Below are 24,061 nucleotides of genomic sequence, written 5' to 3'. Positions count from 1 at the left end.
GTGATCTTATTTCTCTGTCTTACCTGATATGTCCTGCCAGGTGGCCATGAATTATGTGTCTCCATTCCCACTGCTTTCAACCACGGTTCTTTGGAACTGGGAGGATGTCAGAACACAGTTGACAGGTGACTGGCCTTGAAGGGCTGTGTCCCGATAGAAAACCTGGTCCAATCAAGTCTCTCACTCAAGAAATAAAATGGGCAAGGTCTGGAAGCTCCTTGGTTTTGGGAAAGTTTGGGGACCATGGATGAGCTGATGAAGAAACAGAGGTGACTCATGCACAGGAAGAGGATGGGAGGGGAGAAAACTTGGAAGGGCAGAAACTGGGGTGACTACAGAGACAATGAGACCTCCATCGAGGGTCAGCACCCACCCAGTGTGCATTCGGTTTTGCCCTGTTCCTTCACTTGGGTCCCTGAGAGTCCCCTGTATCTTTATTTTAAAGCAGAAACAGTAACAACAGAAAACCCTCCCTTCCACTTGAACTGTTTGTGTGGTCTCTCTTCCTTAAAGCCAAAAGATTCTGGCCTGGGAACAAAAAGATCATGTCTCCTACATCACTGTATTAAATAAGGACGCTTGTGGGAAAGCCCAAGTGTACTGAAACAAAATAAGCAACTCGTTTCCAGAGTTAGACAGGTTAGGGTTCAAATTTTTGGTCTACCACTTATTATCAACCTGGCCTTGGGCAGCTTCACCTCCCCTTGCCTCAGTTTCCTCAACTGTAAAATGAAAATAATTCGATTTGGAATGCCCTTCTAGACCTGTCAGCTTTGATTTGTAAACTGCTAACCATTCTTCTAAATCTAGTTCAAGTGACATCTCTACAAATCCTAAGTCCCTAAGGGGAGTCCCCTCTCTTCCCTGCCTCAGCAGGATGATCCTATTCTGCCCACAGAACACGAATTTACACATCTGCAGTATCTTTGCTACTGCACCATGACCCACAGCAGGGGCCATGCCAATCCCCCTTATCCCAATCAGGCACGGCAGAGAGCCTCTCAGAGATGAGGTGCTGGATAAACATTTCCTGAATGAGTAAAGTGTATACCATCCAATGGAACCACATTCTCTCTTTTTAATTTGCAACTCCTTTTCTTAAAATTCTGTGAGTTTTTTTTTGTTTGTTTTGTTTTGTTTTTTGAGCCAAGGTCTTGCTTTGTCACCCAGGCTGGAGTGAAGTGGCACTATCTTGGCTCACTGCAGCCTCCGCCTCCCAGGTTCAAGCAATTCTCCTGCTTCAGCCTCCAGAGTAGCTGGGATCACAGGCATGTGCCACCATGTCCAGCTAAGTTTTTAATTTTTTTTTTTTGTATTTTTAGTAGAGACGGTTTCACCACATTGGCCAGACTGGTCTTGAACTTCCGTCTTCAGGTGATCCACCCTCCACGGCCTCCCAGAGTGCTGGGATTATAGGCGTGATCCACCGCACCTGGCCTTTTTCTTAAAAATTCTAAAGGAAGCGCAGACTGATTTGCTCAGGTGCTTTATCATATATGATTATTTCTGAAATGTATCCCACATGATAGTTAGCAATTATAAAATTAATTTGCCCTTTGGCGTTAATGAATGTCATGTGAGTATTCTGAGTTCTCTTCAACTAAAACATCAGTGAGGCTCAAGCCTGTAATCCCAGCACTTTGGGAGGCCGAGACGGGCGGATCACGAGGTCAGGAGATCGAGACCATCCTGGCTAACCCGGTGAAACCCCGTCTCTACTAAAAAAACACAAAAAACTAGCCGGGAGAGGTGGCGGGCACCTGTAGTCCCAGCTGCTCGGGAGGCTGAGGCAGGAGAATGGCGGGAACCCGGGAGGCGGAGCTTGCAGTGAGCCGAGATCGCGCCACCGCACTCCAGCCTGGGCGACAGAGCAAGACTCCGCCTCAAAAAAAAAAAAAACAAAAAAAACAAAAACAAAAACAAAAAACATCAGTGAATGCAGAATAAGGCCTCGAGAATGGAAAGAGAGAAATGGAGAGTAGATGAAGCATGGTCTACTGTGATTCTGCTGAGATGATGAAAATAACTTAGAAAAAGTAGGGCTGCTCATAGAAGAAATCAACAGCCCCCAGCGGAGAAGGGAAAAATGCAGATGGTAAAAATTAACTATAGAATGGGGACAATATTCTGGCCCATTATTTCAACAATTGGGCCAAGAAAATCCATGATATGATTGGAAATATGAAGTCATTTCAGTCCATTAGAAACAATCTCTGGATTCCCTAATTTCACGAATGGCCCAGCCCTAGGTACCACCTGAGTGCCCAGCGGTTCGTGACTCTGCTCTGTGGGGGACAAGCCAACATCCTAGCATTTCAACATGCCAGACACACTTTGGGAGGCTAAGGCAGGCAGACTGCTTGAACTTAGGAGTTTGAGACCAGCCCAGACAACGTGGAGAAACCTGGTTTCTACAAAAAAAATGTAAAAAACTAGCCAGATGTTGTGGTGCGTACCTATAATCCCAGGTACCCAGGAGGCTGAGGTAGGAGGATCACCTGAGCCCAGGAGGTTGAGGCTGCAGTGAACCATGATTGTGCCACTAAACTCCAGCCTGGGCAATGGAGTGAGACCCTGTCTGAAAAAAACAAGCAAAAGCAAAAACATGGCAGATGGCTGTTTGTGAAGCAGAATTAGGATGCTCCCAACCATGTTTTCTATATTCTCATAGAGAGAAAATTATAAAAGTGTAATATTTATTTTAAGTTGGAGTGAAGTTTAAATTGGCTATAAATTCCTCAGTTGCATTTAACTAGGAATAAGATTGATATCTTTTAAGGGGGAGGAGGCAATACATTCCCAGAGGGAACTGAATTGATGGAAAGCTCCAAAGGCATGAATTAGCTGAGATTTTTTATTTTTTTTTTTAGACGAAGTCTCACTTTGTTGCCCAGGCTGGAGTGCGATGGCACAACCTCGGCTCACTGCAACCTCCTCCCGGGCTCAAGTGATTCTTGTGCCTCAGCATTCTCAGTCTGTTATTACAGGCACGCACCACCGCGCCTGGCTAACTTTTGTATTTTTAGTAGAGAAGGGGTTTAACGATATTGGCCAAGCTGGTGTTGAACTTCTGGCTTCAAGTGATCCGCCTGCCTCAGCATCCCAAAGTGCTGGTATTACAGGCATGAGCCACTGTGCCCAGCCTGAGTTTGTTATTATAATAGTTATTTGATGTGGAGGTCTCACCCCAAGTTCATAACTTTGAAATTAGCCTACATCAGAGTTCATGTAGAGAAACTGATTCTCACTTTTTTCCTCGATATAATGATTTCATTCTTAATAGGTATAAACCGGCCAGGCACGGTGGCTCACGCCTGTAATCCCAGCACTTTGGGAGGCCAAGGCAAGCAGATCACGAGATCAGGAGTTCGAGACCAGCCTGGCCAAGATAGTGAAACCCCGTCTCTACTAAAACTACAAAAAATTAGCCGGGCATGGTGGCAGGGGCATGGTGGCAGGTGCCTGTAATCCCAGCTACTTGAGAGGTTGAGGCAGAAAATTGCTTGAACTCGGGCGGCAGAGGTTGTAGTGAGCTGAGATCATACCACTGCACTCTAGCCTGGGCGACAGAGCAAGACTCCATCTCAAAAAAAAAAAAAAAAAAAAAAAAGATATAAATCAGAACCACAATATTCTCTTTTTATTTAAACAGATAAACAGACACCGCAATATCTAGCGATAAGATCCTTTCAGAATGAGGTTGACTCGTGGGAAAGGATCTTATTAAAACCATTCAGAGATTGGCAAATGACATTGGTGATATTCCAAGAAGGAAATTAGTTAAGAAAATCAAATAAACTCTGGCCAGGCACAGTAGCTCATGTCTGTAATCCCAGCATTTTGGGAGGCTGAGAGGGGCAGATCATGAGCCTCTGATTTGTCACCTCTTGCAACCAATCAGTTTCAGAACAGAACAGCCTGGCCAACATTGGGAAACCCCGTCTCTACTAAAGAAACAAAAAATTGGCCGGGTGTGGTGGCTCACACCTGTAATCCCAGAACTTTGGGAGACTGAGATGGGTGGATCACAAGGTCAGGAGTTAGAGACCAGCCTGGCCAACATGGTGAAACCCTGTCTCTGCTAAAAATACAAAAACTAGCTGGGCATGGTGGTGTGTACCTGTAAACCCAGCTGCTTGGGAGTCTGAGGCATGAGAATTGCTTGAACTTGGGAGGCAGAGATTGTAGTAAGCCAGGATTGAGCCATTGCACTCCAGCCTGGGTGACAGGGTGAGACTCCGTCCCCCCCCAAAAAAAATAAAAAAAAAAATCAAATAAACTCACAGCCAGGCGTGGTAGCTCACGCTTGTAATACCAGCACTTTGGGAGGCCAAGGTGGTTGAATTACATGAGGTCAGGAGTTCGAGACTGGCATGGCGAACATGGCGAAACCCCATCTCTACTAAAAGTACAAAAACTAGCTGGGCATGGTGGTGCGTGCCTGTAGTCCCAGTTACTCGGGAGGCTGAGGCAGGAGAATTGCTTGAACCTGGGAGGCAGAGGTTGCAGTGAGCCGAGATCATGCCATTGTACTCCAGCCTGGGCGACAGAGAGACTTCAACTCAAAAAAAAAAATTAACTCAAATAACAGCACCCCTGTGGTCCCAGGCTCCTTTCCATCTCAATTGGAGCCCTGTCTTCCTGGAGGTGGGTTGTACTGTGATTTATCCAGGGCTGCAGTGCAGGTGGTCAGCGGTTCGCAAGGACGGTGAGAGCAGCTGTGGGTGGGACAGATGGTGGGCTAGGCTGGGGGCTGGACAGCCCCTGCAGCAGCTGCTGAGCAGAAGGAAGGTTTTGTCTGGCAGACAAATCTGAAAGCCCAGGGCCAGAGCAAAAACAATTCCTACGTTAGAAAATAAAACAAATAAACATAAATCAGTAGGGGGCTCTGGATGAGGTATGGACTCTAACTGAGGGGGCCGTGGGGCCAGGAGCCCTGAATGAGTGTGCTGCCTCTAGGCCCCCAGTCTACAATTCCTAGAAGGGGAACAGCAGTAAAGCAAATCTCCAATCTGGGAGGGCTGATGGTCCAGGCAGCCAGGCCCCGGCCAGGTATGAGAGTTGGGCACCAACTATGGCTCAGTCTCAGGCACAAGCAGATGCCCAGATAGCATAGTTGGAGCACAAGATAGGGGCCCACACTGAGCAGCAGGTGCTAAGCTGTTGTCTCAGGCTGGGATTGGTCCTGGTGAGGCAGGAGAAGAGGGCCTGGAGGCGGAGAACTAAGGCCAATTTGTGCTGATTTCCTAGAACTGAATCAAAAGGAAAACCCCACTTCTCCACACCAAGTAAGGAAAGGATCAGAAGCTACTCCCTTTGTACTGTGTCACAGATGAAAAATGGAACGTACCTCTGATTGTTCCCTTCCTGCAACCAATCAGACTAGTTGGGCCAAGTCTTCATGTGTAACTTTGTAACTTCACTTCGGCCTCTGATTGGTCACCTCCTGCAACCAATCAGGCTGATTGCAAGCCAAGTCTTCATTTACATAGGATATAACCAAGTAACCAATGGGACACGTCTAGAGGGTGTTTAAACCCCAGAAAACTCTGCAACCAGCTCTCTTGAGCCACTTGCTGCATCCTGATCCCACTCTGTGGAGTGTACTTTCTTTTCAATAGTTCAATGAACTTTCCTTTCATTGCTTTGTGTGTTTTGTCCAATTTGCTGAAAACACCAAGAACCTGGATGACTCATGGTCAAGACCCTCTACCAGTAACACCAGAAAACCAAAGGGAGGAAAAGCTGAGCCTACAGGGAGGGGTCAAGTAGTCCCCATGCCCCAGGCAGATGGGGGACTGCTGGATGAGTAGTAAGTAGCCAGTTGGCCTGGTGTGGCCCAGGGAGGGCCTGACGGCTGCCAGGAGCCTGAGCCGCAGAGTGCTGGTTATGCCATCGCAAGACCTTAGCCAAATCTCCTGGAACCTCATTTTCCTTTTCTGAAAAACAGTGATAATAACTTCAACTCCTCCTAACAGTCTGGGTTAAGGTGTCGGTTTCCTTCCCCAGCTCCTGGTGATCCATCTGGCCCTTGGGTGTAGAGAAGGTGCTAGCTGAGTGTCTGTCTTAAGCACTCTTCTCTCATTTTGTGCTTTCTCCTGAATTATCTCTACTCCTATAGTTACATTACAGCTCTAGCCTTGGCCTCTGTTTCAGACCTCAATGTACTAATTAGGCATCCTTAGGTTAGTTAGGGTTGGCTGATCTGCTAAAACAGATAAATGATAAAATAGATATGGCCTGAACACAAAGGCAATGTATTTCCTGCTCAGTTGAAAAGCCCAAGGCTATAGGCAGAGGGACTCTCTTCCATGAAGTCACTCAGGGACCCAGGTTTATGGAAGCTCTGCCACCTTCAACATGAAGCTTCCTGTTTGCCCTGTCAATGCAGACTAATGGAAGGTGAAGGGGCATGAGGGAACATTAGTAGAAGGGCTTTTTTTTTTTCCTGAGACAGAGTTTCATCCTGTTGCCCAGGCTGGAGTGCAATGGCACGGTCTCGGCTCACTGCAACCTCTGCCTCCTGGGTTCAAGTGATTCTCCTGCCTCAGCCTCCCGAATAGCTGGGATTACAGGCACATGCCACCACGCCCGACTAATTTTTTGTATCTTTAGTAGAGGCAGGGCTTCACTATGTTGGCCAGGCTGGTCTCAAACTCCTGACCTCGTGGTCTGCTTGCCTTGGCCTCCCAAAGTGCTGGGATTACAGGCATGAGCCACTATGCCTGGCCAAGTAGAAGGTTTTATGGGCCGGAATGGGAGTGTCACACGCTTTTGCTTATATTCCACTGTGGAGATCTGTCATATGGCCACACCTACCTGCAAGGAATACTGGAAAAGGTAGACAGGGGTGAGCCTAGAAAGTGCAAGATATGGGACACAGTGAGTAGCTGGAAGTCTGCTGCATTTATCCTTGACTTTCAGCTATCTTCAGGATATATGCCTTGGATGCCCTACAGGTACCTCAAACTAAACCTGTTCAAAGTCTAACTCATTAATGTCCTCAGTAAAGCCTGCTCCTCCTACTCAATTTCTTCCTCTGGTAATAGTATTATCACCCACCCAGATGCCCAGCTACAAACCTTCGAGTAAGCTTGACTTCTCCCACTTCCCTAGATCCACCTTCCAGTAAGCTCTTGGTGGTGGCCATAAAGACTCACAGTTCATGTCTCCTGCTGCAGGGATCATAATTGGTTGAAGGCCCCAGCTACTGCCCTTCAGGGTCCGTCTCTGTATCTGCTTGCAGACCACCCTTTCCAGACCATGACTGAGCACAAACACCCATTTCTGCCACAGGCAGGACTCTTTCCGAGGGAGACTTTGGCTCAAGAACTCCCCATCGCCTGGCAGAACTTTCTTAGGTCTGTATTGAGTCTGAGCTTTTGCTTTGTCCTCCTTCCTTTTCTCTCCTTCACCAAGGTCAGACCTGCATTGCAGTCTGAAAGATCTTCCCACCTTCTCTGGTTCACCCTATATGTTTCTTTTTTTTTTTTTTTTTTTTTTTGAGACGGAGTCTCGCGCTGTGTCACCCAGGCTGGAGTGCAGTGGCGCGATCTCGGCTCACTGCAAGCTCCGCCTCCCAGGTTCAGGCCATTCTCCTGCCTCAGCCTCCGAGTAGCTGGGACTACAGGCGCCCGCCACCACGCCCGGCTAGTTTTTTGTATTTTTAGTAGAGACGGGGTTTCACCATGTTAGCCAGGATGGTCTCGATCTCCTGACCTCGTGATCCGCCCGCCTCGGCCTCCCAAAGTGCTGGGATTACAGGCTTGAGCCACCGCGCCCGGCCCACCCTATATGTTTCTTTCTTTCTTTCCTTCTTTCTTTCTTTTTTTTTTTAATGGAGTTTCATTCTTGTCACTGAGGCTGGAGTACAATGGGGTGATCTTGGCTCGCTGCAATCCCTGCCTCCCGGGTTCAAGGGATTCTCCTGCCTCAGCCTCCCAAGTAGCTGGGACTATAGGCACCTGTAAGCATGCCTGGCTAATTTTTGTATTTTTAGTAGAGACAGGGTTTCATCATGTTGACTATGCTGGTCTTGAACTCCCGACCTCAGGTGATCCGCCGACCTCAGGTGATCCGCCTACCTCAGCCGCCCAAAGTGCTGGGATTATAGGCGTGAGCCACCATGCCCGGCCTCACCCTCTGTATTTCGTAGGTGTTTCCCTCAATAAATCTCTTGCAAATAAACCTAACTCCTCATTGGTATCTGCTTCTCAGAGGATGTGAACTAAAGCAGTTTTCAAAGTTGTCCTCTTTTCTATTCCCACCGCCTTCTCCCTTGTGTGATTGCCATGGCTCCCTAATGATCCCCTGGCCTCCAATCTGGTTCTTCTCAAGCAGAGCATCTGTACTGCCACAGTGCTCCACTTCCAAAGTAGATATTAACACTCAGCTGATCAAAAGACTTCCATTGCTCCCACCTGCCATCTATGGACCCCACCTAAGTTGCTTGAAACATCATTCAATTTAACCTTCACAATCTCTCCTTGGCCTTGCCTCCACCCAGCATCCTTCCCTCTCCCACACTTGGACAACCAGCTTTTGCCTGAAGGTACTTTGGGCTACTCCCTCTACCTGAAATGCTCCCGATGATTTCTCATTCTATCAAAATCCTATTCATATTCATTCATTAGAGCTCAGCTCAAAACCCTCCTTAATCCTCAAAGACCTTTTCCCTCCCTCTTGTGGGCTCTTACAGCACTTTGCACATACTCTGTACCTTGTATATCTCTATTTAAGAGCATGTCTATCTCCTCCATTAGCTGGGGATATTTGAAGGCAAGGAAGGTGTTTCATTCATTTGTGCATTCATTTCAGCAATCCATTGTCGAGCACCTACTGTGCCCTGCTTCTTGTCCTGGGTGCTGGAAGTAGATCAATAAAACAGATAAACATTCCTACTCCTATTGGCGTCCTTCTAATGTATACCCAATGTTGAGTTGTGCTCTTGCATAGAGCAAGTGTCTCACAGTTTGCTAAATAACTGAAAAGGAGATCATCATTTTAAATGCCCCTATTGATCATATACAGAGTTCATGGCAATGCTGAAACTCACAACTATATTAGGAAGATAAAATGGAATTATAGCTGGAATGTTGGCAGAAGCTGCAGAAGAACCATATAAAGAGAAGTGAATTTAGCCTAAATTAAGGCCAGGAACACTTGAGGCAAAAGGTGGGAAGGTTGATAGAACAACCAAATTAAAGGGAACAGCCTCTGTGTTTGAAGCTAACAAGAATCCACACGTCAGCAAAGAGAACAGACGTGTCTAGGAATCATTGCCTGAAATAACCCCTCCTTCAGTTGGCTTTGAGTGAAAAGCTGTAATGAGACCAGTGCCTCCCAAATGTCGCTGGACAGTAGCCAACTGCAGCACAGTCATAGCTTCAGACGCATGAACTCAGGGCTGGAGGCACGGGGTGAAATCTTTGCAGACAGCCCTTCATCCTCTTCTGCCGGGGTACTTCCAAAGCTAGTGGATCACTCCTCTGTGAAGCAGGCTGCTCTGTTCTGTTGCTGGGCAGGCCCCAGTTACTTTTACTCCTCTTCTAATATCTCTAATGGTTTTCACCCATCCTTCCCATTGAAAAAGGTCTTTTTACTTTGCAGCAAAATTTCTACTGACTTCCGTAGAAAAGATGCATACATTATAGAAAATCAAACAACAATATGAATTTAAACTCACCTTAAATGTTACCATCCAGAAAGAACCTTTATGAATATTTAGCAAAGATTCTTATAAAAATCTCTTGGCCAGGAATGGTGACTCATACCTGTAAACCCAGCATTTTGGGAGGCTGAGGCAGGCGGATCATGAGGTCAGGAGTTCGAGACCAGCCTGACCAACATAGTGAAACCCCATCTCTACTAAAAATAAAAAAATTAGCCTGGCATGGTGGCGGGCGCCTGTAATCCCAGCTACTCAGGAGGCTGAGGTGGGAGAATCACTTGAACCAGGGAGGAGGAGTTTGCAGTCAACACAGACTGCACCATTGCACTCCACCCTGGGTGACAGAATTTTAATTATTATTAAAATAAATAAATAAATAAATAAATAAATAAATAAATAAATAAATCTCTCAATGTAGGCCGGGCGCAGTGGCTCACACCTTTAATTCCGGCACTTTGGAAGGCCAAGGCAGGCAGATCACCTTAGGTCAAGAGTTCAAGACCAACCTGGCTAACATGGCGAAACCCCACCTCTACTAAAAACACAAAAATTAGCTGGGTGTGGTAGCAGACACTTGTAACCTCAGCTACTTGGGAGGCTGAGGCAGGAGAACTGCTTGAACCTGGGAGGTAGAGGTTTCAGTGAGCCAAGATCACGCTATTCCACTCCAGACTGGGCAACAAGAGCAAAATTCCATCTTAAAAAAAAAAAAAAAAAACCAAAACCAAAACAACAACAACAAAAAAAACTCAATGCATACCTGCACATAGAAAAAAATAATTATACCAAAATGAGATATCACAATTCTACTTTTAAATTTTAATTTTAACCTTATCAAAAAACCTTTACGTAAGTACAGCATACATACATACTACCAGCTTGGGAACAAATTGAAATTGCAAATGCAATAATTATCAGAAAATGGCTTTCTCTGCTCGTGTGCGATGTGGTGGCAGCAGGTGTGGCTTTGAGATGCAGAATGACAGTGGTGAGTTCATGTGCCTGTATGTGCCATGGAAATGGTCCGATAGCAGCTGCATCATTGATGCCAAGGACCACAAATCCATCCAGAAGAACCAGACCAAGGTTGATAACGTCACAAGCAAGTTTTTTTTTTTTTTCTTTGAAACAGAGTTTCGCTCTTGTTGTCGAGGCTGGAGAGCAATGGTGGAATCTTGGCTCACTGCAACCTCTGCTTTCGGGTTCAAATGATTCTCCTGCCTCAGCCTCCCAAGTAGCTGGGATTACAGGCACACACCACTATGACCAGCTAATTTTGTATTTTTAGTAGAGACAGGGTTTCTCCATGTTGGTCAGGCTTGTCTTGAACTCCTGACCTCAGGTGATCCTCCCGCCTCAGCCTCCCAAAGTGCTGGGATAGCAGGCGTGAGCCACCGCTCCTGGCCCGATCGCAGGCAGGTTTAACGCCAGTTTAAAATGTATGCTACCTGTGGGGCCATTCGCAGGATGGGTGAGTCACACGACTCTATTTTCCAATTGGCCAAGCCCAAAAGACTGTATTAAAGAACTTTTGACTGGAAAGAATCACGGATGTCAAATATTTGTCATAAATAAATAGTAAAAACCTAAGAAAGGCCAGGCGCAGTGGCTCATGCCTGTAATCCCAGTACTTTGGAAGGCCGAGGTGGGTGGATCACCTGAAGTCAGGAGTTCGAGACCAGCCTGGCCAACATGGTGAAACCCTGTCTCTACTAAAAATAAAAAAACTGGCCTGGCATGGTGGTGGGTGCCTGTAATCCCAGCTACTCAGGAAGCTGAGGCAGGAGAATTGCTTGAACCTAGGAAACGGAGGTTGCAGTGAGCCAAGATCATGCCATTGTACTCCAGCCTGGTGAAAGAGACAGACTCTGTCACAAAAAACAAAACAAAAGAAACTAAAAAAAAATTACTGCAAAATAAATACATCTGTTTCTGCTAGAAACAGAAGCCTCACAGACATTACTCTTTCCATAAAATAGTTAATGAAATTTTGGAACACCTTACATGAATTTTTATTAAAACACACTTAGGATGTGGTGCCCATTGTCCAGCTTGTGGTGCCACTTTTTTTTTGTGAGAAGGAAATTTATCTGAATTCTTTAATTCTAAAGCAATATATGTTCCTAAACAGTTAATATGGAATATTATTGTGGATGATGTCCTTAATGATAAATTTAAGGGCGTAGGAGAAATATTATCTATATAGTTGACCTTGGTGAAATGACTAGGGCACAACTTTCAACTTATTAATAATGTTTCTGAGGCAGTTAAGAATTTTGATCATCTTAATTAATGAAACATAAAACTTAAATTAATCTGAAAATTCAATGTACAGTGTTTGCCTTTGTCTGTTGTTCAAATCTCACTTTTTAAAGCCAGGCTCCCATCAGAAACAGAATAAAGTTAAAGCTCTTAATTAGAACCAGGGATGAAGACATGTTGGCTGCTAATTGGAGGAAAAACTATGTCCTTAAATCCAGAGAGGTTGACAGTCAAGATGAAAAGCCAGATTATTATACTCATTAGGCTGAAAAAAAATAATCACCTCACTGGCCCAAAGACAAGGTCTGAATTTTCCATTAGAGGAAACTGGATCTATGCACCTGCTGTGTAGAGATCTCATAGTTTTATACTATAGAAATGGGCACAGTTGGTTTTCTGGAAGAGTTGTAAGTATAAGCTATTTGTATTTGTTCCTCTGTCTGCCTAGAATTGTGGGTGTCCACTGAGGCAGTCCATATTTGATGGATGATTCAGTCCTGATTTCTGAGAGTCAGCTGACTCAAGTGTTAATGATCTTACGGAAAAGTCAGTTCAGTGAGAAGGTTTTGTGGGTTTCAAATACACATAGATCATAATCTAAATAGGTCCCAGTTTTTGTTTTGTTTTACTTTTCAGCCAATCCCGAGGCATAAGAAACATTTTAATTCACTGCACATTCCAAAAGCCTTGCAGAAAGCCTTACCATTTAAGAACAAGCCCGAGACCCAAGCAAAGGCAGGCAAGGTGCCGAAGGACAGGCAGAGACCAGCCATTCACACACAAGCCTTGTGAAAGGAAGGTCCTGTGGCCATTTAGATAGGAAAATAACACTCTTGGCAGTACACTTTGTGTTTCTACTGTAACTCAGTTTTGATCAGGAGGGGATAAGGCCAGAGTTATTCATGGCACTAGAACTATAGGTTAGAGGCAGAGCTGGAGTCTACTTCCAGTCCTTTGCTTGGCCCTGTTCTGCCCTGTGCATTTTAATGTGGAGTCATAGGCACAGCTGGGGAACCCTTGTGTCCTGGTTAGTGGCACACAGAGCCCATAGAGTGATGATGAACAGAGGTGGTTTTGTGGTAAAAGTAAATGCGCTCACACCTGTATTTCCACGCCAACAATGATTTCCTAGCTCAGGATGCATTTTCAAGTCGTTAACATTCATTTGGATCCCGGGTTGCCTCTATCTTGGATTCCGTCAGCTGAGGTGCCTGGATGGGAGTGTGCGGTGTCTGTGAGAGTATTCTGATGCTTACCAGGTTTTGTCCCTGTCAGGTCCTTGCACTGCTGGACGCTCTGAGTATAGTTCACAGTCAGAGGGTGAAGAAGGCCAAGAAACAGTGGCACCTGAAAAACAAAGAGCACTTCAAAGCACTCCTCAAGCAGGAGGAGGAGAAGCTGAAGGAGCAAGAGGACCTCAGAAGAAACTCTTCTGAATTCAGGGTCAGAGGGAAAGAAGAAGCCAGAAATCCAGTCTGAAGAGGGCTGAGGAACAATTGCAGTGAGCCTTTGGAATGGGAGGGCTGGCCGTAGATCTACAGAAATGGGCGATTTCAAACATCACGGTGTTTGTGACTAACAAGTCAAGGGGCGAGAGCCCAAGAGATGTTCTTGTTGGACACATCATACAGACTGTGTCTTTGGGAGGAGAAATGAAGCCTGCAGTTGCAGGACCCGGGTTCATTTTCAGCATCTGGAGCTGCCAACATTTAAAGTGATGTAAACTATGGTTATGTGGATTCTCTTACTTTTTTCTACCTGCCTCAGTTTAATTATTTTGTACTATGAAAATATAATTAAAACATTTTCCTGTTAGTTTTAGCTTAGTGGGTTTCATCAGGGGTGAATGCCTGACAGTGGATTGTGGATAATTGTTTATCCTAGAAAAATGCAGTAAAATCATCACCTCAAAGCATATATGCTTCGAAAATTGAAAACTACAAAGTATTCTCAAGTCAATACATCACAGAAGGCATGACACCTATGTAAAGAAACAGCAATGAAAATCCCGCAGGCAACACTTGTACAGCGCTGCTGAGGGGCTACCAGAGAAAGTGGGATGCTAGGCTGTGCATTCAGTGTGCACATATGAGAAATGAAGATGGAATGGCTGTGTCACGTTCTAATGCAATCTAAGGAAAGAGAAGAAAGCAACAATTTACATACAGAAAGCAAAATGAAGGCAATGATCCAATTTAAAGATAATTTGATGACTATAGGCCAGTTTTGCTTATCAACATTACAAACAACATAGAAAATAAATGTCAAAGCAAATGAAACCAAATAGGTATTTGATACTGGGAGATACAAAATGAGAGCAGGCACATGGAACCACTGGAACCCTCCCAGTCCATTGCTAGGACTAGAAATCAGAAAGGGCCATTATAAACACTTCTTAGCCAATGTTCTTGCATTCATGAATGGGAAGGATAAAGCTGGAGTTATCACACTACCTGACTTCAAAATGTACTGGGAAGCTGTAGTAACCAAATCTGCATGGCCATGTCCTGAAAACAGACAAATAGATCAGTGGAAGGGAATAGAGGACCCAGATATACATGCACAGACTTACAGCTAACTCATCTTTGACAAAGACACCAACAAAATACATACAATGGGGAAACGTCACGCACAAGAATGAGACTAGACCCCTATCTCTCATCATACATGAAAATAAAATCAAATGGATTAAACAGTTATGCTGAAGACCGGAAACCATGGAACTACTAGAATAAAAACATTGTGGAAACACTCCAGGATGCTGGTCGAGGCAAAAGTTTTTGGTTTTCAAAAGCACAGGAGACCAAAGCAAAAATAAACAAATGGAATTCTGTCATCCTAAAAATCTTCTAGCACAGCAAAAGAAACAACAAAGAAAGGAGACGACACACAGAAGGGGAAACAATATTTGCAAACTCCCTACCCCTGAAGGGATTCAAAACCCGAATATATAATAAACTCAAACAACTCAATACCAAAAAACCTCCAGAAAACCAAAAATAATCTGATTTAAATATGAACAGAAAATCTGAATAAACATTTTTTGAAAGAAGACACATGGAACTACTAGAACTCTCTTATCCCCTGCTACAACTAGAATTCCGAACGGCCACTATGAACGCCTGTTAGGCAATGTTCCTACATTCATGAATGAGAAAATACATCTAAACCAGAGAAGGCCTCAAGATAACCTCCAAGGTTCTGACATCCCTCACCGCCTCTGGCTCTCTGACTGGCTCCCTGGCCAGTGGCCTAGGCCTGGACCCCTCCCTCAGGGCCATGGGAGGTGAGACCCAGGATAGCGTACCTAACCTGCTCCCTGCCATGGGCAGTACATCCACAGATAGCACCCCCAACGAGCCGCCCCACCCCCCATGCCCTGGATAGCGCCCCCAACCAGCTCCACACTGCAGGCATCAGGCGACCCCAAGTTGCCCCCTACCACAGGCAGTGCAGCCTCCGATAGTGCACCTACCCCACCCCCTTTCTACCACTCGTCACACTCCAGTCTCTGTTGCAGACAGCAACTGCAGTGAGGCGAGCCGCGATGCCACAGGCTCCAGCCTCCAGGGTGCGGCAGATGGTTCCTTCTCTTCCTCCTCTAAGCCAGGCACAGAGTAGCTGGTCTACAGCCGCAGAAGAGCCTGGAATGGGGTGACGCCCCCTTAGCATCCTTCACATTCTGAAAATGTGCAAATGAGCGTCCTGGACTACATGTTATGATTGGATGAGACAAAAACCTCTAGGCCTATGCTCCATGGTGGGGGACAGGTTAGGGGCACTATTGGAGGCTATACTGCCTGTGGTGGGGTAGGGGTGGGGATTGGTTGCGGGTGCTATTGGGGACTGGACTGCCCCTGGCAGGGGGCTGGTTGGGAGTACTATCTAGGGTTGCAGTACCCACAGCAGCTCATGGGGGAGTGGGTTGAGTGTGTTAACTGGGGCATAACTGCCCGAGGCAGAGGTTGGGTTGGGGGCGCTATCAGAGGCTATGAGGATTAAGGGCGCTATTGGGGACTGCACTGCTGGCGGCGGGTGGCAGAGGCAGCAGTGACAACAGTGGCCTCCAAGGCAGTAGCTGTTGTCCTCTCCCCGGTCTCCAAACTCTAGAGGCTGACCTCCTCCTGCTGCTGCTGCTGGAAGCCAGTTGGGTGCAGAGTGTTTCCACAGGAATCCTGAGCATGGCAGGGTCCCCACACCTGCGGTGGGCCCAGGGCTTGTGCCCTCTTCCTCTGTTTTGCAGAGACCACCTGGGAGCTCTGGGCCTAGAGTCAGGGGGATTACAGGGGGACAGGGCCCTGTGGGTGGAGGCATCAGGAATGGCAACCGCACTTCGGTTTGGGGGTGGCTGGGTCCGAGTTTCTTCTGCTCCTGCTCCCCAAGCAGTGCAGCCCCAGTGGGCCCAGTGGTTCCTGTGGAGTGGGGAGCTGGGCACTATAGTGTCTCTAGTCCCCACCCCAGGCCCCAGTGCCTGGCCAGCTTGGGCCAAAAGGAGAGGTCAGACTTTGGAGGGTGGGTGTGAGTGCCTTCACCAAAACTGGCCCCTGCCACCCAGTGGACAGCATGACAAGGTGATGCTCTAATGCTAGCACTTCCTGCATCCTGTTCCAGGTTTTTCTGGCTTTGCCTGCCCTGCTGCTTCCTGCCAGGAGAAGGAGGATCCACCTGCCGGATATTGGAGGCTGGAGGCTGGAGCCTATGGCCCCGTGACTTGCCTCACTATGGGCTGGTGGTGGTGACAGAGACTGCAGCGTGCTGGAGCAGTAGGAGGTGGCCAAATGTGGCCAGGGCAGGGCAGGGCTGTGGCAGCGGCCTTGTAGGGAGGGCCAGTGCATTGAGGGTGACAGCAGAGGTGGTTGTATTGGCATCGCTGCCAGTGGTGGCAGCAGCAGCAAGTCTGGGGGCCGGGAAAGGGGAGTGGGAACTTCAGGGTCCGGCTGGCCTGGGGTAGGTAGGAAGCTGTGGGTGTTGTACCATGGGCCTTGGTGGAGGTGCAGCCAGGACAAGGAGGAGTCCTCCCCCTTCTCTTAGAGAATCTGGAGGGTGCCCTCCTCCTGCTGGCACCCGAACCAGGCATGAGTGGAGCATTATCTCATTCTTAACAAAATTTAAGGGGTGACTCTTTAGGGGGTGTATCTTTTTGCTTGTTTTTTGTTGGTGGTCTTGGACTTTTTCAAATTTCATGAATTGGGAAGGGGAAAAATGGAATCTTATAGGCCATCTGATTTCCTCACCTGTTTTTTCTCCTTTCTTCCAATCTGTTTTTTCTTTTTCTCATCACCATCATCTAGTTCCTCTTCATTTGCTTATGCTGGTGCTTCTGTTTCTTGTTTCTATACTTTCTCCTTCTCCTCCTCCTCCTCCTCCTCCTCCTCTTTTGTTTTCTTTTCCCCAAGCAATGGCCTTAACAAACAACAAACCAAAACTGAGTTAAAAATAAACTACTTGTCAGTGTGTTGTACTTTAAAAATAATCGGTCCATTACCATGTTTTAGAGATGAGGGAAAAAATTAGTTGCATAATTATTTAGTTCCTTGAATAGCTATGCTTTCCTGATTCTGTTAATGCATTGTAAGTTGTTATTCAAGGAATCAAAAAATGAAGCATCAAATAAAATATTGGTAGCAAACAGCCATTTCATCTCTCTCACATATTAGTCTGGAGATACACAAGAGGCGGAGTTGGTAATAAGTTCCACTTTATGAGATCATTAAGTGAACCATACCCCTTTCATTTTATTTCTCTGCCACCATTTTCAAGAGTATTGTCATCTGCATGAGCAAACCTGGTTCATCACCATATCTTTGCAACAAGAACAGGAAGGGGAGGATTATGTACATAATTGTTTTAAGGTCAAAGTTAACAACCAAAAACAAGGCTTTAGTAACTTTTGTCTTTAAGAACCTGCAGCGTTGGGCCCTCTTTTATTCCTAGTGTTATGTATGACTACCTTCGGTATGAACTCTTTTTTTAAGTGATTAGAATTTTATGCATTTTATTGACTACTTTAAAGAAACAAGTATATTGTATCATTTCTTTCAAGACCACAAAAATGTATACGGCCTGTAATTTTGACACTTTTAAATTATTTTAAGATTATGATATGTAAAATACTGTGGATATATATACAAATATGCATAAGTATCAATAGCTAGCTTATTTTGAAGACATAGTGTCCAAATTTTTGTCCAGGGTAGATTGGTTGCAGTTTCTTAGGTGTGTTTCTCAATACATTGCCTCAATGTTTTAAAGCATATAGAAATTTGAATACTGTTAAACCTCATTTAGTCCTTTGTTTATAGGTTGTTTGATATTACTAAAGACATCACAGCCCCTCTTGAGATTCAGAAATAATAAAATTTGAGATATATAGAGTTAGAATCCAACAAATTCAGAGGAAAATTGTTTTTTTTTTTTTTTTGAGACGGAGTCTCGCTGTGTCACCCAGGCTGGAGTGCAGTGAGTGCGATCTCGGCCACTGCAAGCTCCAGCCTCCCAGGTTCGCCATTCTCCTGCCTCAGCCTCGAGTAGCTGGGACTACAGAGCCACGCCTGCGCCTGGCTAGTTTTTGTATTTTAGTAGAGACCCGGGACTTTCACCATATTGGCCAGGATGGTCTCGATCTCTGACTCGTGATCCACCCGCCTCGGCCTCCCAAAAGTGCTGGGATTACAGGCTTGAGCCACACAGCCCGGCCGAAATTATTCAAATTACATAGCTGTAGAGCAGAATGAAACCCAGGTTCTAAGCTCTAAGGGGCCATTAGCTACCATACAGGTGCCTCGGTGACCGGGCATAGAGTCAGCAGAATTACAGGATGGTGAAGAGTGAGCTGTGGAGCCTAACTCTATGTGAACATGAATTTTTAAACTGCATGGTGTCTCAGTTTATCCATCTTTACAATGGGCACAGTACTAAGTGTTTCCTTTTCTTCCCAGTAGACTGAATTATTTCCGTAGTGTGTCTTGTTGCCACTCTTACTGCCTACATGAGAGGACCTAAGGTAATTTCTGACAACCTGGGGTGCTTTGGGAAAAACAGAAGGTGCCACAGACCCCATTTTGGGAGAAACCTCTGTTTTCCTCATGGAACCCCAAGAGCTGTAAGCAGACAGGTCCCTCTCAAAATCTAAGGCTCTGTTTTGTTTTGCCTTGCTTTACCTGACCTTTTTGATTTGGGCAGCATCAGAAATTAGTAGGAGAGAGACAGCTGAAGAAAGTTGTGGATGGGGGCTGCATGTGGTGGCTCATGCCTGTAGTCCCAGCACTTTGGGAGGCTGAAGCAGGTGGATCACCTGAGGTCAGGAGTTCGATACCAGCCTGGCCAACATGGTGAAACTCCGTCTCTACTAAAAATACAAAAATTAGCTGGGCATGGTGGTGGGTGGAATAAGGAGAAAGAGAGAGGGAGGAGAGGTGGGGAGGGGAACGAACAGTGTTCCCAGCTAGCTATACCCATTTACCCTGTTATCAACAATGCATGAGAGCTCCAGGGATCTCCATTGTCTACACTTGATATTGTCAGGTTTCCCTCCCCCGCTTCATTTTAGCTATTCTGAGTGCGCTACCATAGTTTCTTGTGGTTTTCATTTGCATTTTTCTGAAGACTAATGAGGTTGAGCACCTTTCCGTGTATTTATTGGCCAATTAAGATACTATCTGTTTTGTGAAGTGCCTGTTCAAGTCTTTCACCCAATTTGTTTCTACTGGGTAGGTTTACCTTTTTCTCATTGCTTTGTTAGTATTATGTTGCAAATACCTTTCACATCCTATTGGCCTCCCCCTGAACTCCTTTAATGTTGTTTCTTGATTACAACTGTTTCTTGATGACAGCTTCTTATTTTATGATTAGTGTCTATGTCCTACTTTAAACAAAAAAAGTAGGCATGCCTGGGCAACATGGCAAGACCTTTTCTCTACAAAAAGAAGAAAAAAAAAATTAACCGAGCATGATGGCATGTACTTGTAGTCTCAGCTACTTGGGAGGCTGAGGCAGGATTGCTTGAGCCCAGAAGGTTGTGAGGCTGCAGTAAGCTGTGATTGCACTGCTGCACTCCAGCCTTGGCGACAGAATGAGACCCCGTGTCAAAACAACAAAAATAAGAAAAAAGAAAAAAATACTAGTTTCTAAAATAACTTGCTAAAATTAAGGAAAAGGTTTATGAAAAATATTAATAAGTAGCAATTATTCTAAAATGTGTTTTAATTACAGACGGTATCTACTAACTCCTTGTTATGAATAAGGAAATTGACATTCTTACATTTCCTCTTCCCTCCTCTCCTCAGCCCCCTGAGTTTGCTAGCTTTCTACTGTCAAGATTTACATTTTATTCTGAAACCACAATTTCTTCCATAGTCTAGATTTAACTATTTGCTTACATGGAGTCATCTCTCTTACCAGTCTTTTCCCCATGGCCTTTCCCTCACTTCATTTCTTATTTTGCTTCATCTCTTAGTTGGCCAGACTTCATTTTCAGCTACTTTTTTTCTTTTAGAGACGGGGTCTCTCTCTGTCACCGAGGCTGGAGTGCAATGGTGCAATCATAGCTCACCGTAGCTTTGAACTCCTGGATTTACAGGATTCTCCCACCTCAGCCTCGCGGTAAGCTGGGACCACAGGCATGCACGACCATGCCCAGCTAAGTTTGTATTTTTACTTTTTGTAGAGACAGGATCTCACTATGTTCAGCTACATTTTGAAAGGGCCCTGGGTGCTGTCTCCCTCTGATCTTGGAGAATGTTTGTCTGTCACCGTTATACTCGAAGGACAGCTTGGCAAAGTGCAAAGTTCTCGGACCGGGCTCACGGGCGAGGTCATCTTTATGCCTCCCACCGTCAACAAGGAAACCAGCCTTCTGGCTTACAAGTCCTGTGAGTGCGAATTAATTTCCCACAGACACCTTCCATCCTGGTATACTAACAGCACCACTTTCTGAAGCAAATCCACAAAGGCAGAGGCCAAACCCTTAGCAGAGATGGAAACTGTGGCAACTGGCCGGGCGCGGTGGCTCATGCTTGTAATCCCAGCACTTTGGGAGGCTGAGGCAAGTGGATTGTCTGAGGTCAGGAGTTGGAGACCAGCCTGGCCAACAGAGTGAAACCCCGTCTCTACTAAAAGTACAAAAATTAGCTGGGTGTGGTGGCAGGCGCCTGTAATCCCAACTACTTGGGAGGCTGAGGCAGGATAATCGCTTGAACCCAGGAGGCGGAGGTTGCAGTGAGCTGAGATCGCACCACTGCACTCCAGCCTGGGCAATAAGAGCGAAACTCTGTCTCAAAAAAGAAAAAGAAAAAAAGAAACTGTGACAACCTCAGTGGTAGCCCAGGCCTCCTTCCTTCCTTTGCCTTCCTCGCCCTGCCTCTCTGCCGAGGGTGGGTCTGTTTGACAACTGTGGAACAGAACAACCCCAGGCGGTCCCGGCCCCAGAGCACACTCCCGTCCCCACCCCGGGGTGTGTCTGGGAGGGCCCAGAGAGCTGTTGTGAGGTTCCACCTCAAAATGGACTGTTTGGTTCCTGTAAGAACAGAGGGAGCATGTGGATCAGCAAGAACACCATAGCCAGTGAGGAAGACTGGATCTATGCACCTGCGCTGTCCATTCCTTCAACAGACACCAGCATGCAAGGTGGCTCCTGGTAACATCCATCAGTCTTGCTTTGTGTGTGAAGTGCTCATGAGAAGCCTTTCCCAACCAGCCGGTGGGACCAGAGCCAGATGGCCCCCATGCCCTTCCCTCTTCCAGCGCCATACCTATGCGCTGGGAGAAGTTCTTGCTTTTTGCTGACTTCCACATCCACCCACATGCCCTGGAGGGTGTGGGTGAGCCTGGGAGCCAGGCTCTCCGTTAGTACCTCCATCACTCTTTAAAGGCGCTTTCCCAGCGCCCTCCTCCACTGTCACAATGGAAGTGCTCTCAGGCACTCCAACTCAGTAAGTAATTTTGCAGAGTGCCCCATAATTGTCCTGAAGCAGAAGCCGGATGTACCTGGCAAGTGCAGACACATTGAACGCACCCATCCGCGGGGCGGGCTGTTCAGTGTTGTTGAGCAAACTTTGTCCTAGTTCAGCACTGCCAGGTAGAAGGGTCGGCTTTGCCTGCACCCTGAGATGACTGAGGCAGAGCAGACACAGGGAAGCTGGCAGACCACCACAGGGCAACCACACAGGCCGGGAAACTTACTGAAGGAGGGGTTGTGCACTGCCAGGGACAAGAAGTAGGTTTTTGTCACCCTGAAATAGGAGGCAAGCCAGATAGATACTAACAACACAAGTGCTTTGCAAACTGACGCAGCAGGCCAGATAGCACAGTGTGAATTTTGAAAAGTTGAGTCCTTTGTGAGCTCTGCCACGCCCAGCATCAGAGGCTGCTCTGGAACACGCTCTTAGACAATCTTCTTGAGGGTAATAGGTTTCTCTCTGGTGTCTGTCTATCCATCCAGCCATCATCTATTTCTGGATACGGCACCACTTTTGGAGGTAGACAGGGCCATCCTGGTGTGAGATTTGAATTTGAGAAAAAAATGTAGTCTTTTTCCGAAGCTGGGGTGTCATGTCTGAGGTTTTCCACCTTTGCCCCACACCTCCCTAAATGACAACTTCTCCATGTTCGGAGGTTTGACACCCGATGGGCAGATGGGCCTTTGCTCCCTTTGCTTGGCTGGAGCCCTCTCGTCAGCACCTCCTCCTGTCTCCTCCTGCGGGAGTTCGCTTGGCATCGCTTCTTCTGAGCACCTTTCCCTGCCTCCCAGGCAGAACTGGAAGCTCCTCCCCTCACTTTTGTCACCAGACAGCCAGGAGTCAGCGGGTGCTCCCCACGCTTCAGACCTAGATAGGACCAATTCAGATCCCACCACCCAGCTTCTCAGACTGGAGTCAGTGTCCTGCCCGACGTTTCTCTGAATTTGGGGGGTAGGAGGCATGTGTTCTCAAGGTCGCCTTTGTGCCAATTTTCAGCCTGGGTCAAGCTGTTCTTTGTCTCTATCCATGGCTTTTCCTTGACCTCTGCCGCAGCATGCACCCAACAGAGCCCCTTCTCTTTGATCACTGCTTCCGTGGTAACAGTGAACAGAATTCTGCTGGGAGCCACAGAATGTTTACTGAAGCTTTATGGGTCACCGGAGGTACTTTTAAAAGCAAAGCACTTAAAAATCCATATCACTCTTCAAAGCGGCCCTCCAGCCAGGCTTTCTCGCAGCTGGGCCACCTGTGCACGTCCTGCCTTCTCTTCCCCTCTCTTTCAGGAACTCCAACCACCAATCCCTGTCTCTGACAACATCCATGCCCTCGTGAACCAAATTGCCGTGCTGCAGAAGTTTATCAAGATCTTTCCTAAATAAAGCCAGTGCCTTCCTGATGAAGAATTCTGAGGTCAACTGCTGAGATGATACCGTTTTTTGTTTGTTTCCCGGCTGGACTCCCGCTGAAGGCAGAGACCTCAACTTGGAATTTCTGTATCCCTGGTTCCTGGTAAGGGGATTTGTAGGCGCTCAAGAAGTCCAGCTGTCGCAAGAGTGAATGCCCGTGATCAGAGGGGAGTGAAACGGGCCTCAGGCAGCGCACCCGCCGTGGCTCACACAGCAGGGGGGTCGCACCCTGCTGCCTGTTGCTAGGAGATGATGGGCTTCGGAAGGATGTGGAGTGTTGCTTAGCAACATCTCCCCACTGTTCCATCACTCAGAATGGACAGCGCCAAACAATTCTTACAGCAAGAGTCTTTTGACCTATTTCAGCTAAAAGCAGGAAATATCTTTCTGTCTCAGCTCAGATTACATAATTTTTTAAAGGATCACAAGAGCAAAAAACATGGAGGATCCCCAATATTCACACCCAAGACCTACTTTGTTGTTAGCAGGTTAACTGTGTATCAGAGGGACACTGGGAGAATTGCCAAGAGTTCACAGCCTGCCTTCTGCTCCCTGCAGGGACCCTTCACTTAGCTGTAGCCGGCTATCCACTGGGCCTGGGGTGCTCCCTGCATCCCTCCTGCATGCTGGCTTGGCCCTACCGGGGATCGCAAAGCCCAGCTGGTCACCAAGGACAGAGGTGCTCTCTCGATGTGGCTGATGTTTCTCTAACCAGCTTAGCCCAGAAAGAACATTTGGATTCATTGCCCATCTATAACGCAGAAAAC

The 24,061-nt window shown here is 46.6% G+C and overlaps 1 long non-coding RNA gene across 4 annotated transcripts; it reads right to left on the bottom strand.

The window, feature by feature from the left end:
* Positions 1-4,512: 4,512 nt before the first annotated feature.
* Positions 4,513-23,587, bottom strand: LOC103877215. Of its 4 annotated transcripts, none has more exons than XR_002516837.2 (5): positions 20,330-20,450; positions 17,167-17,335; positions 13,189-13,279; positions 8,720-8,864; positions 4,513-4,843 (listed from the first exon to the last, which is right to left on the bottom strand). It is a non-coding gene; the product is annotated as an uncharacterized LOC103877215 (long non-coding RNA). The 4 variants fall into 4 exon arrangements; XR_002516836.2 differs by lacking the exon at positions 4,513-4,843 and adding an exon at positions 6,638-6,856; XR_002516835.2 differs by lacking the exons at positions 4,513-4,843; positions 20,330-20,450 and adding an exon at positions 22,112-23,587 and having other exon boundaries at positions 8,070-8,864.
* Positions 23,588-24,061: the final 474 nt, after the last annotated feature.

The sequence above is a fragment of the Papio anubis genome, chromosome 14, assembly GCF_008728515.1.
Source record: "Papio anubis isolate 15944 chromosome 14, Panubis1.0, whole genome shotgun sequence".
Taxonomy (NCBI): domain Eukaryota; kingdom Metazoa; phylum Chordata; class Mammalia; order Primates; family Cercopithecidae; genus Papio; species Papio anubis.
Note: the sequence above shows the minus strand (reverse complement) of the source record. Positions and strands in the feature narration are given on the sequence as shown.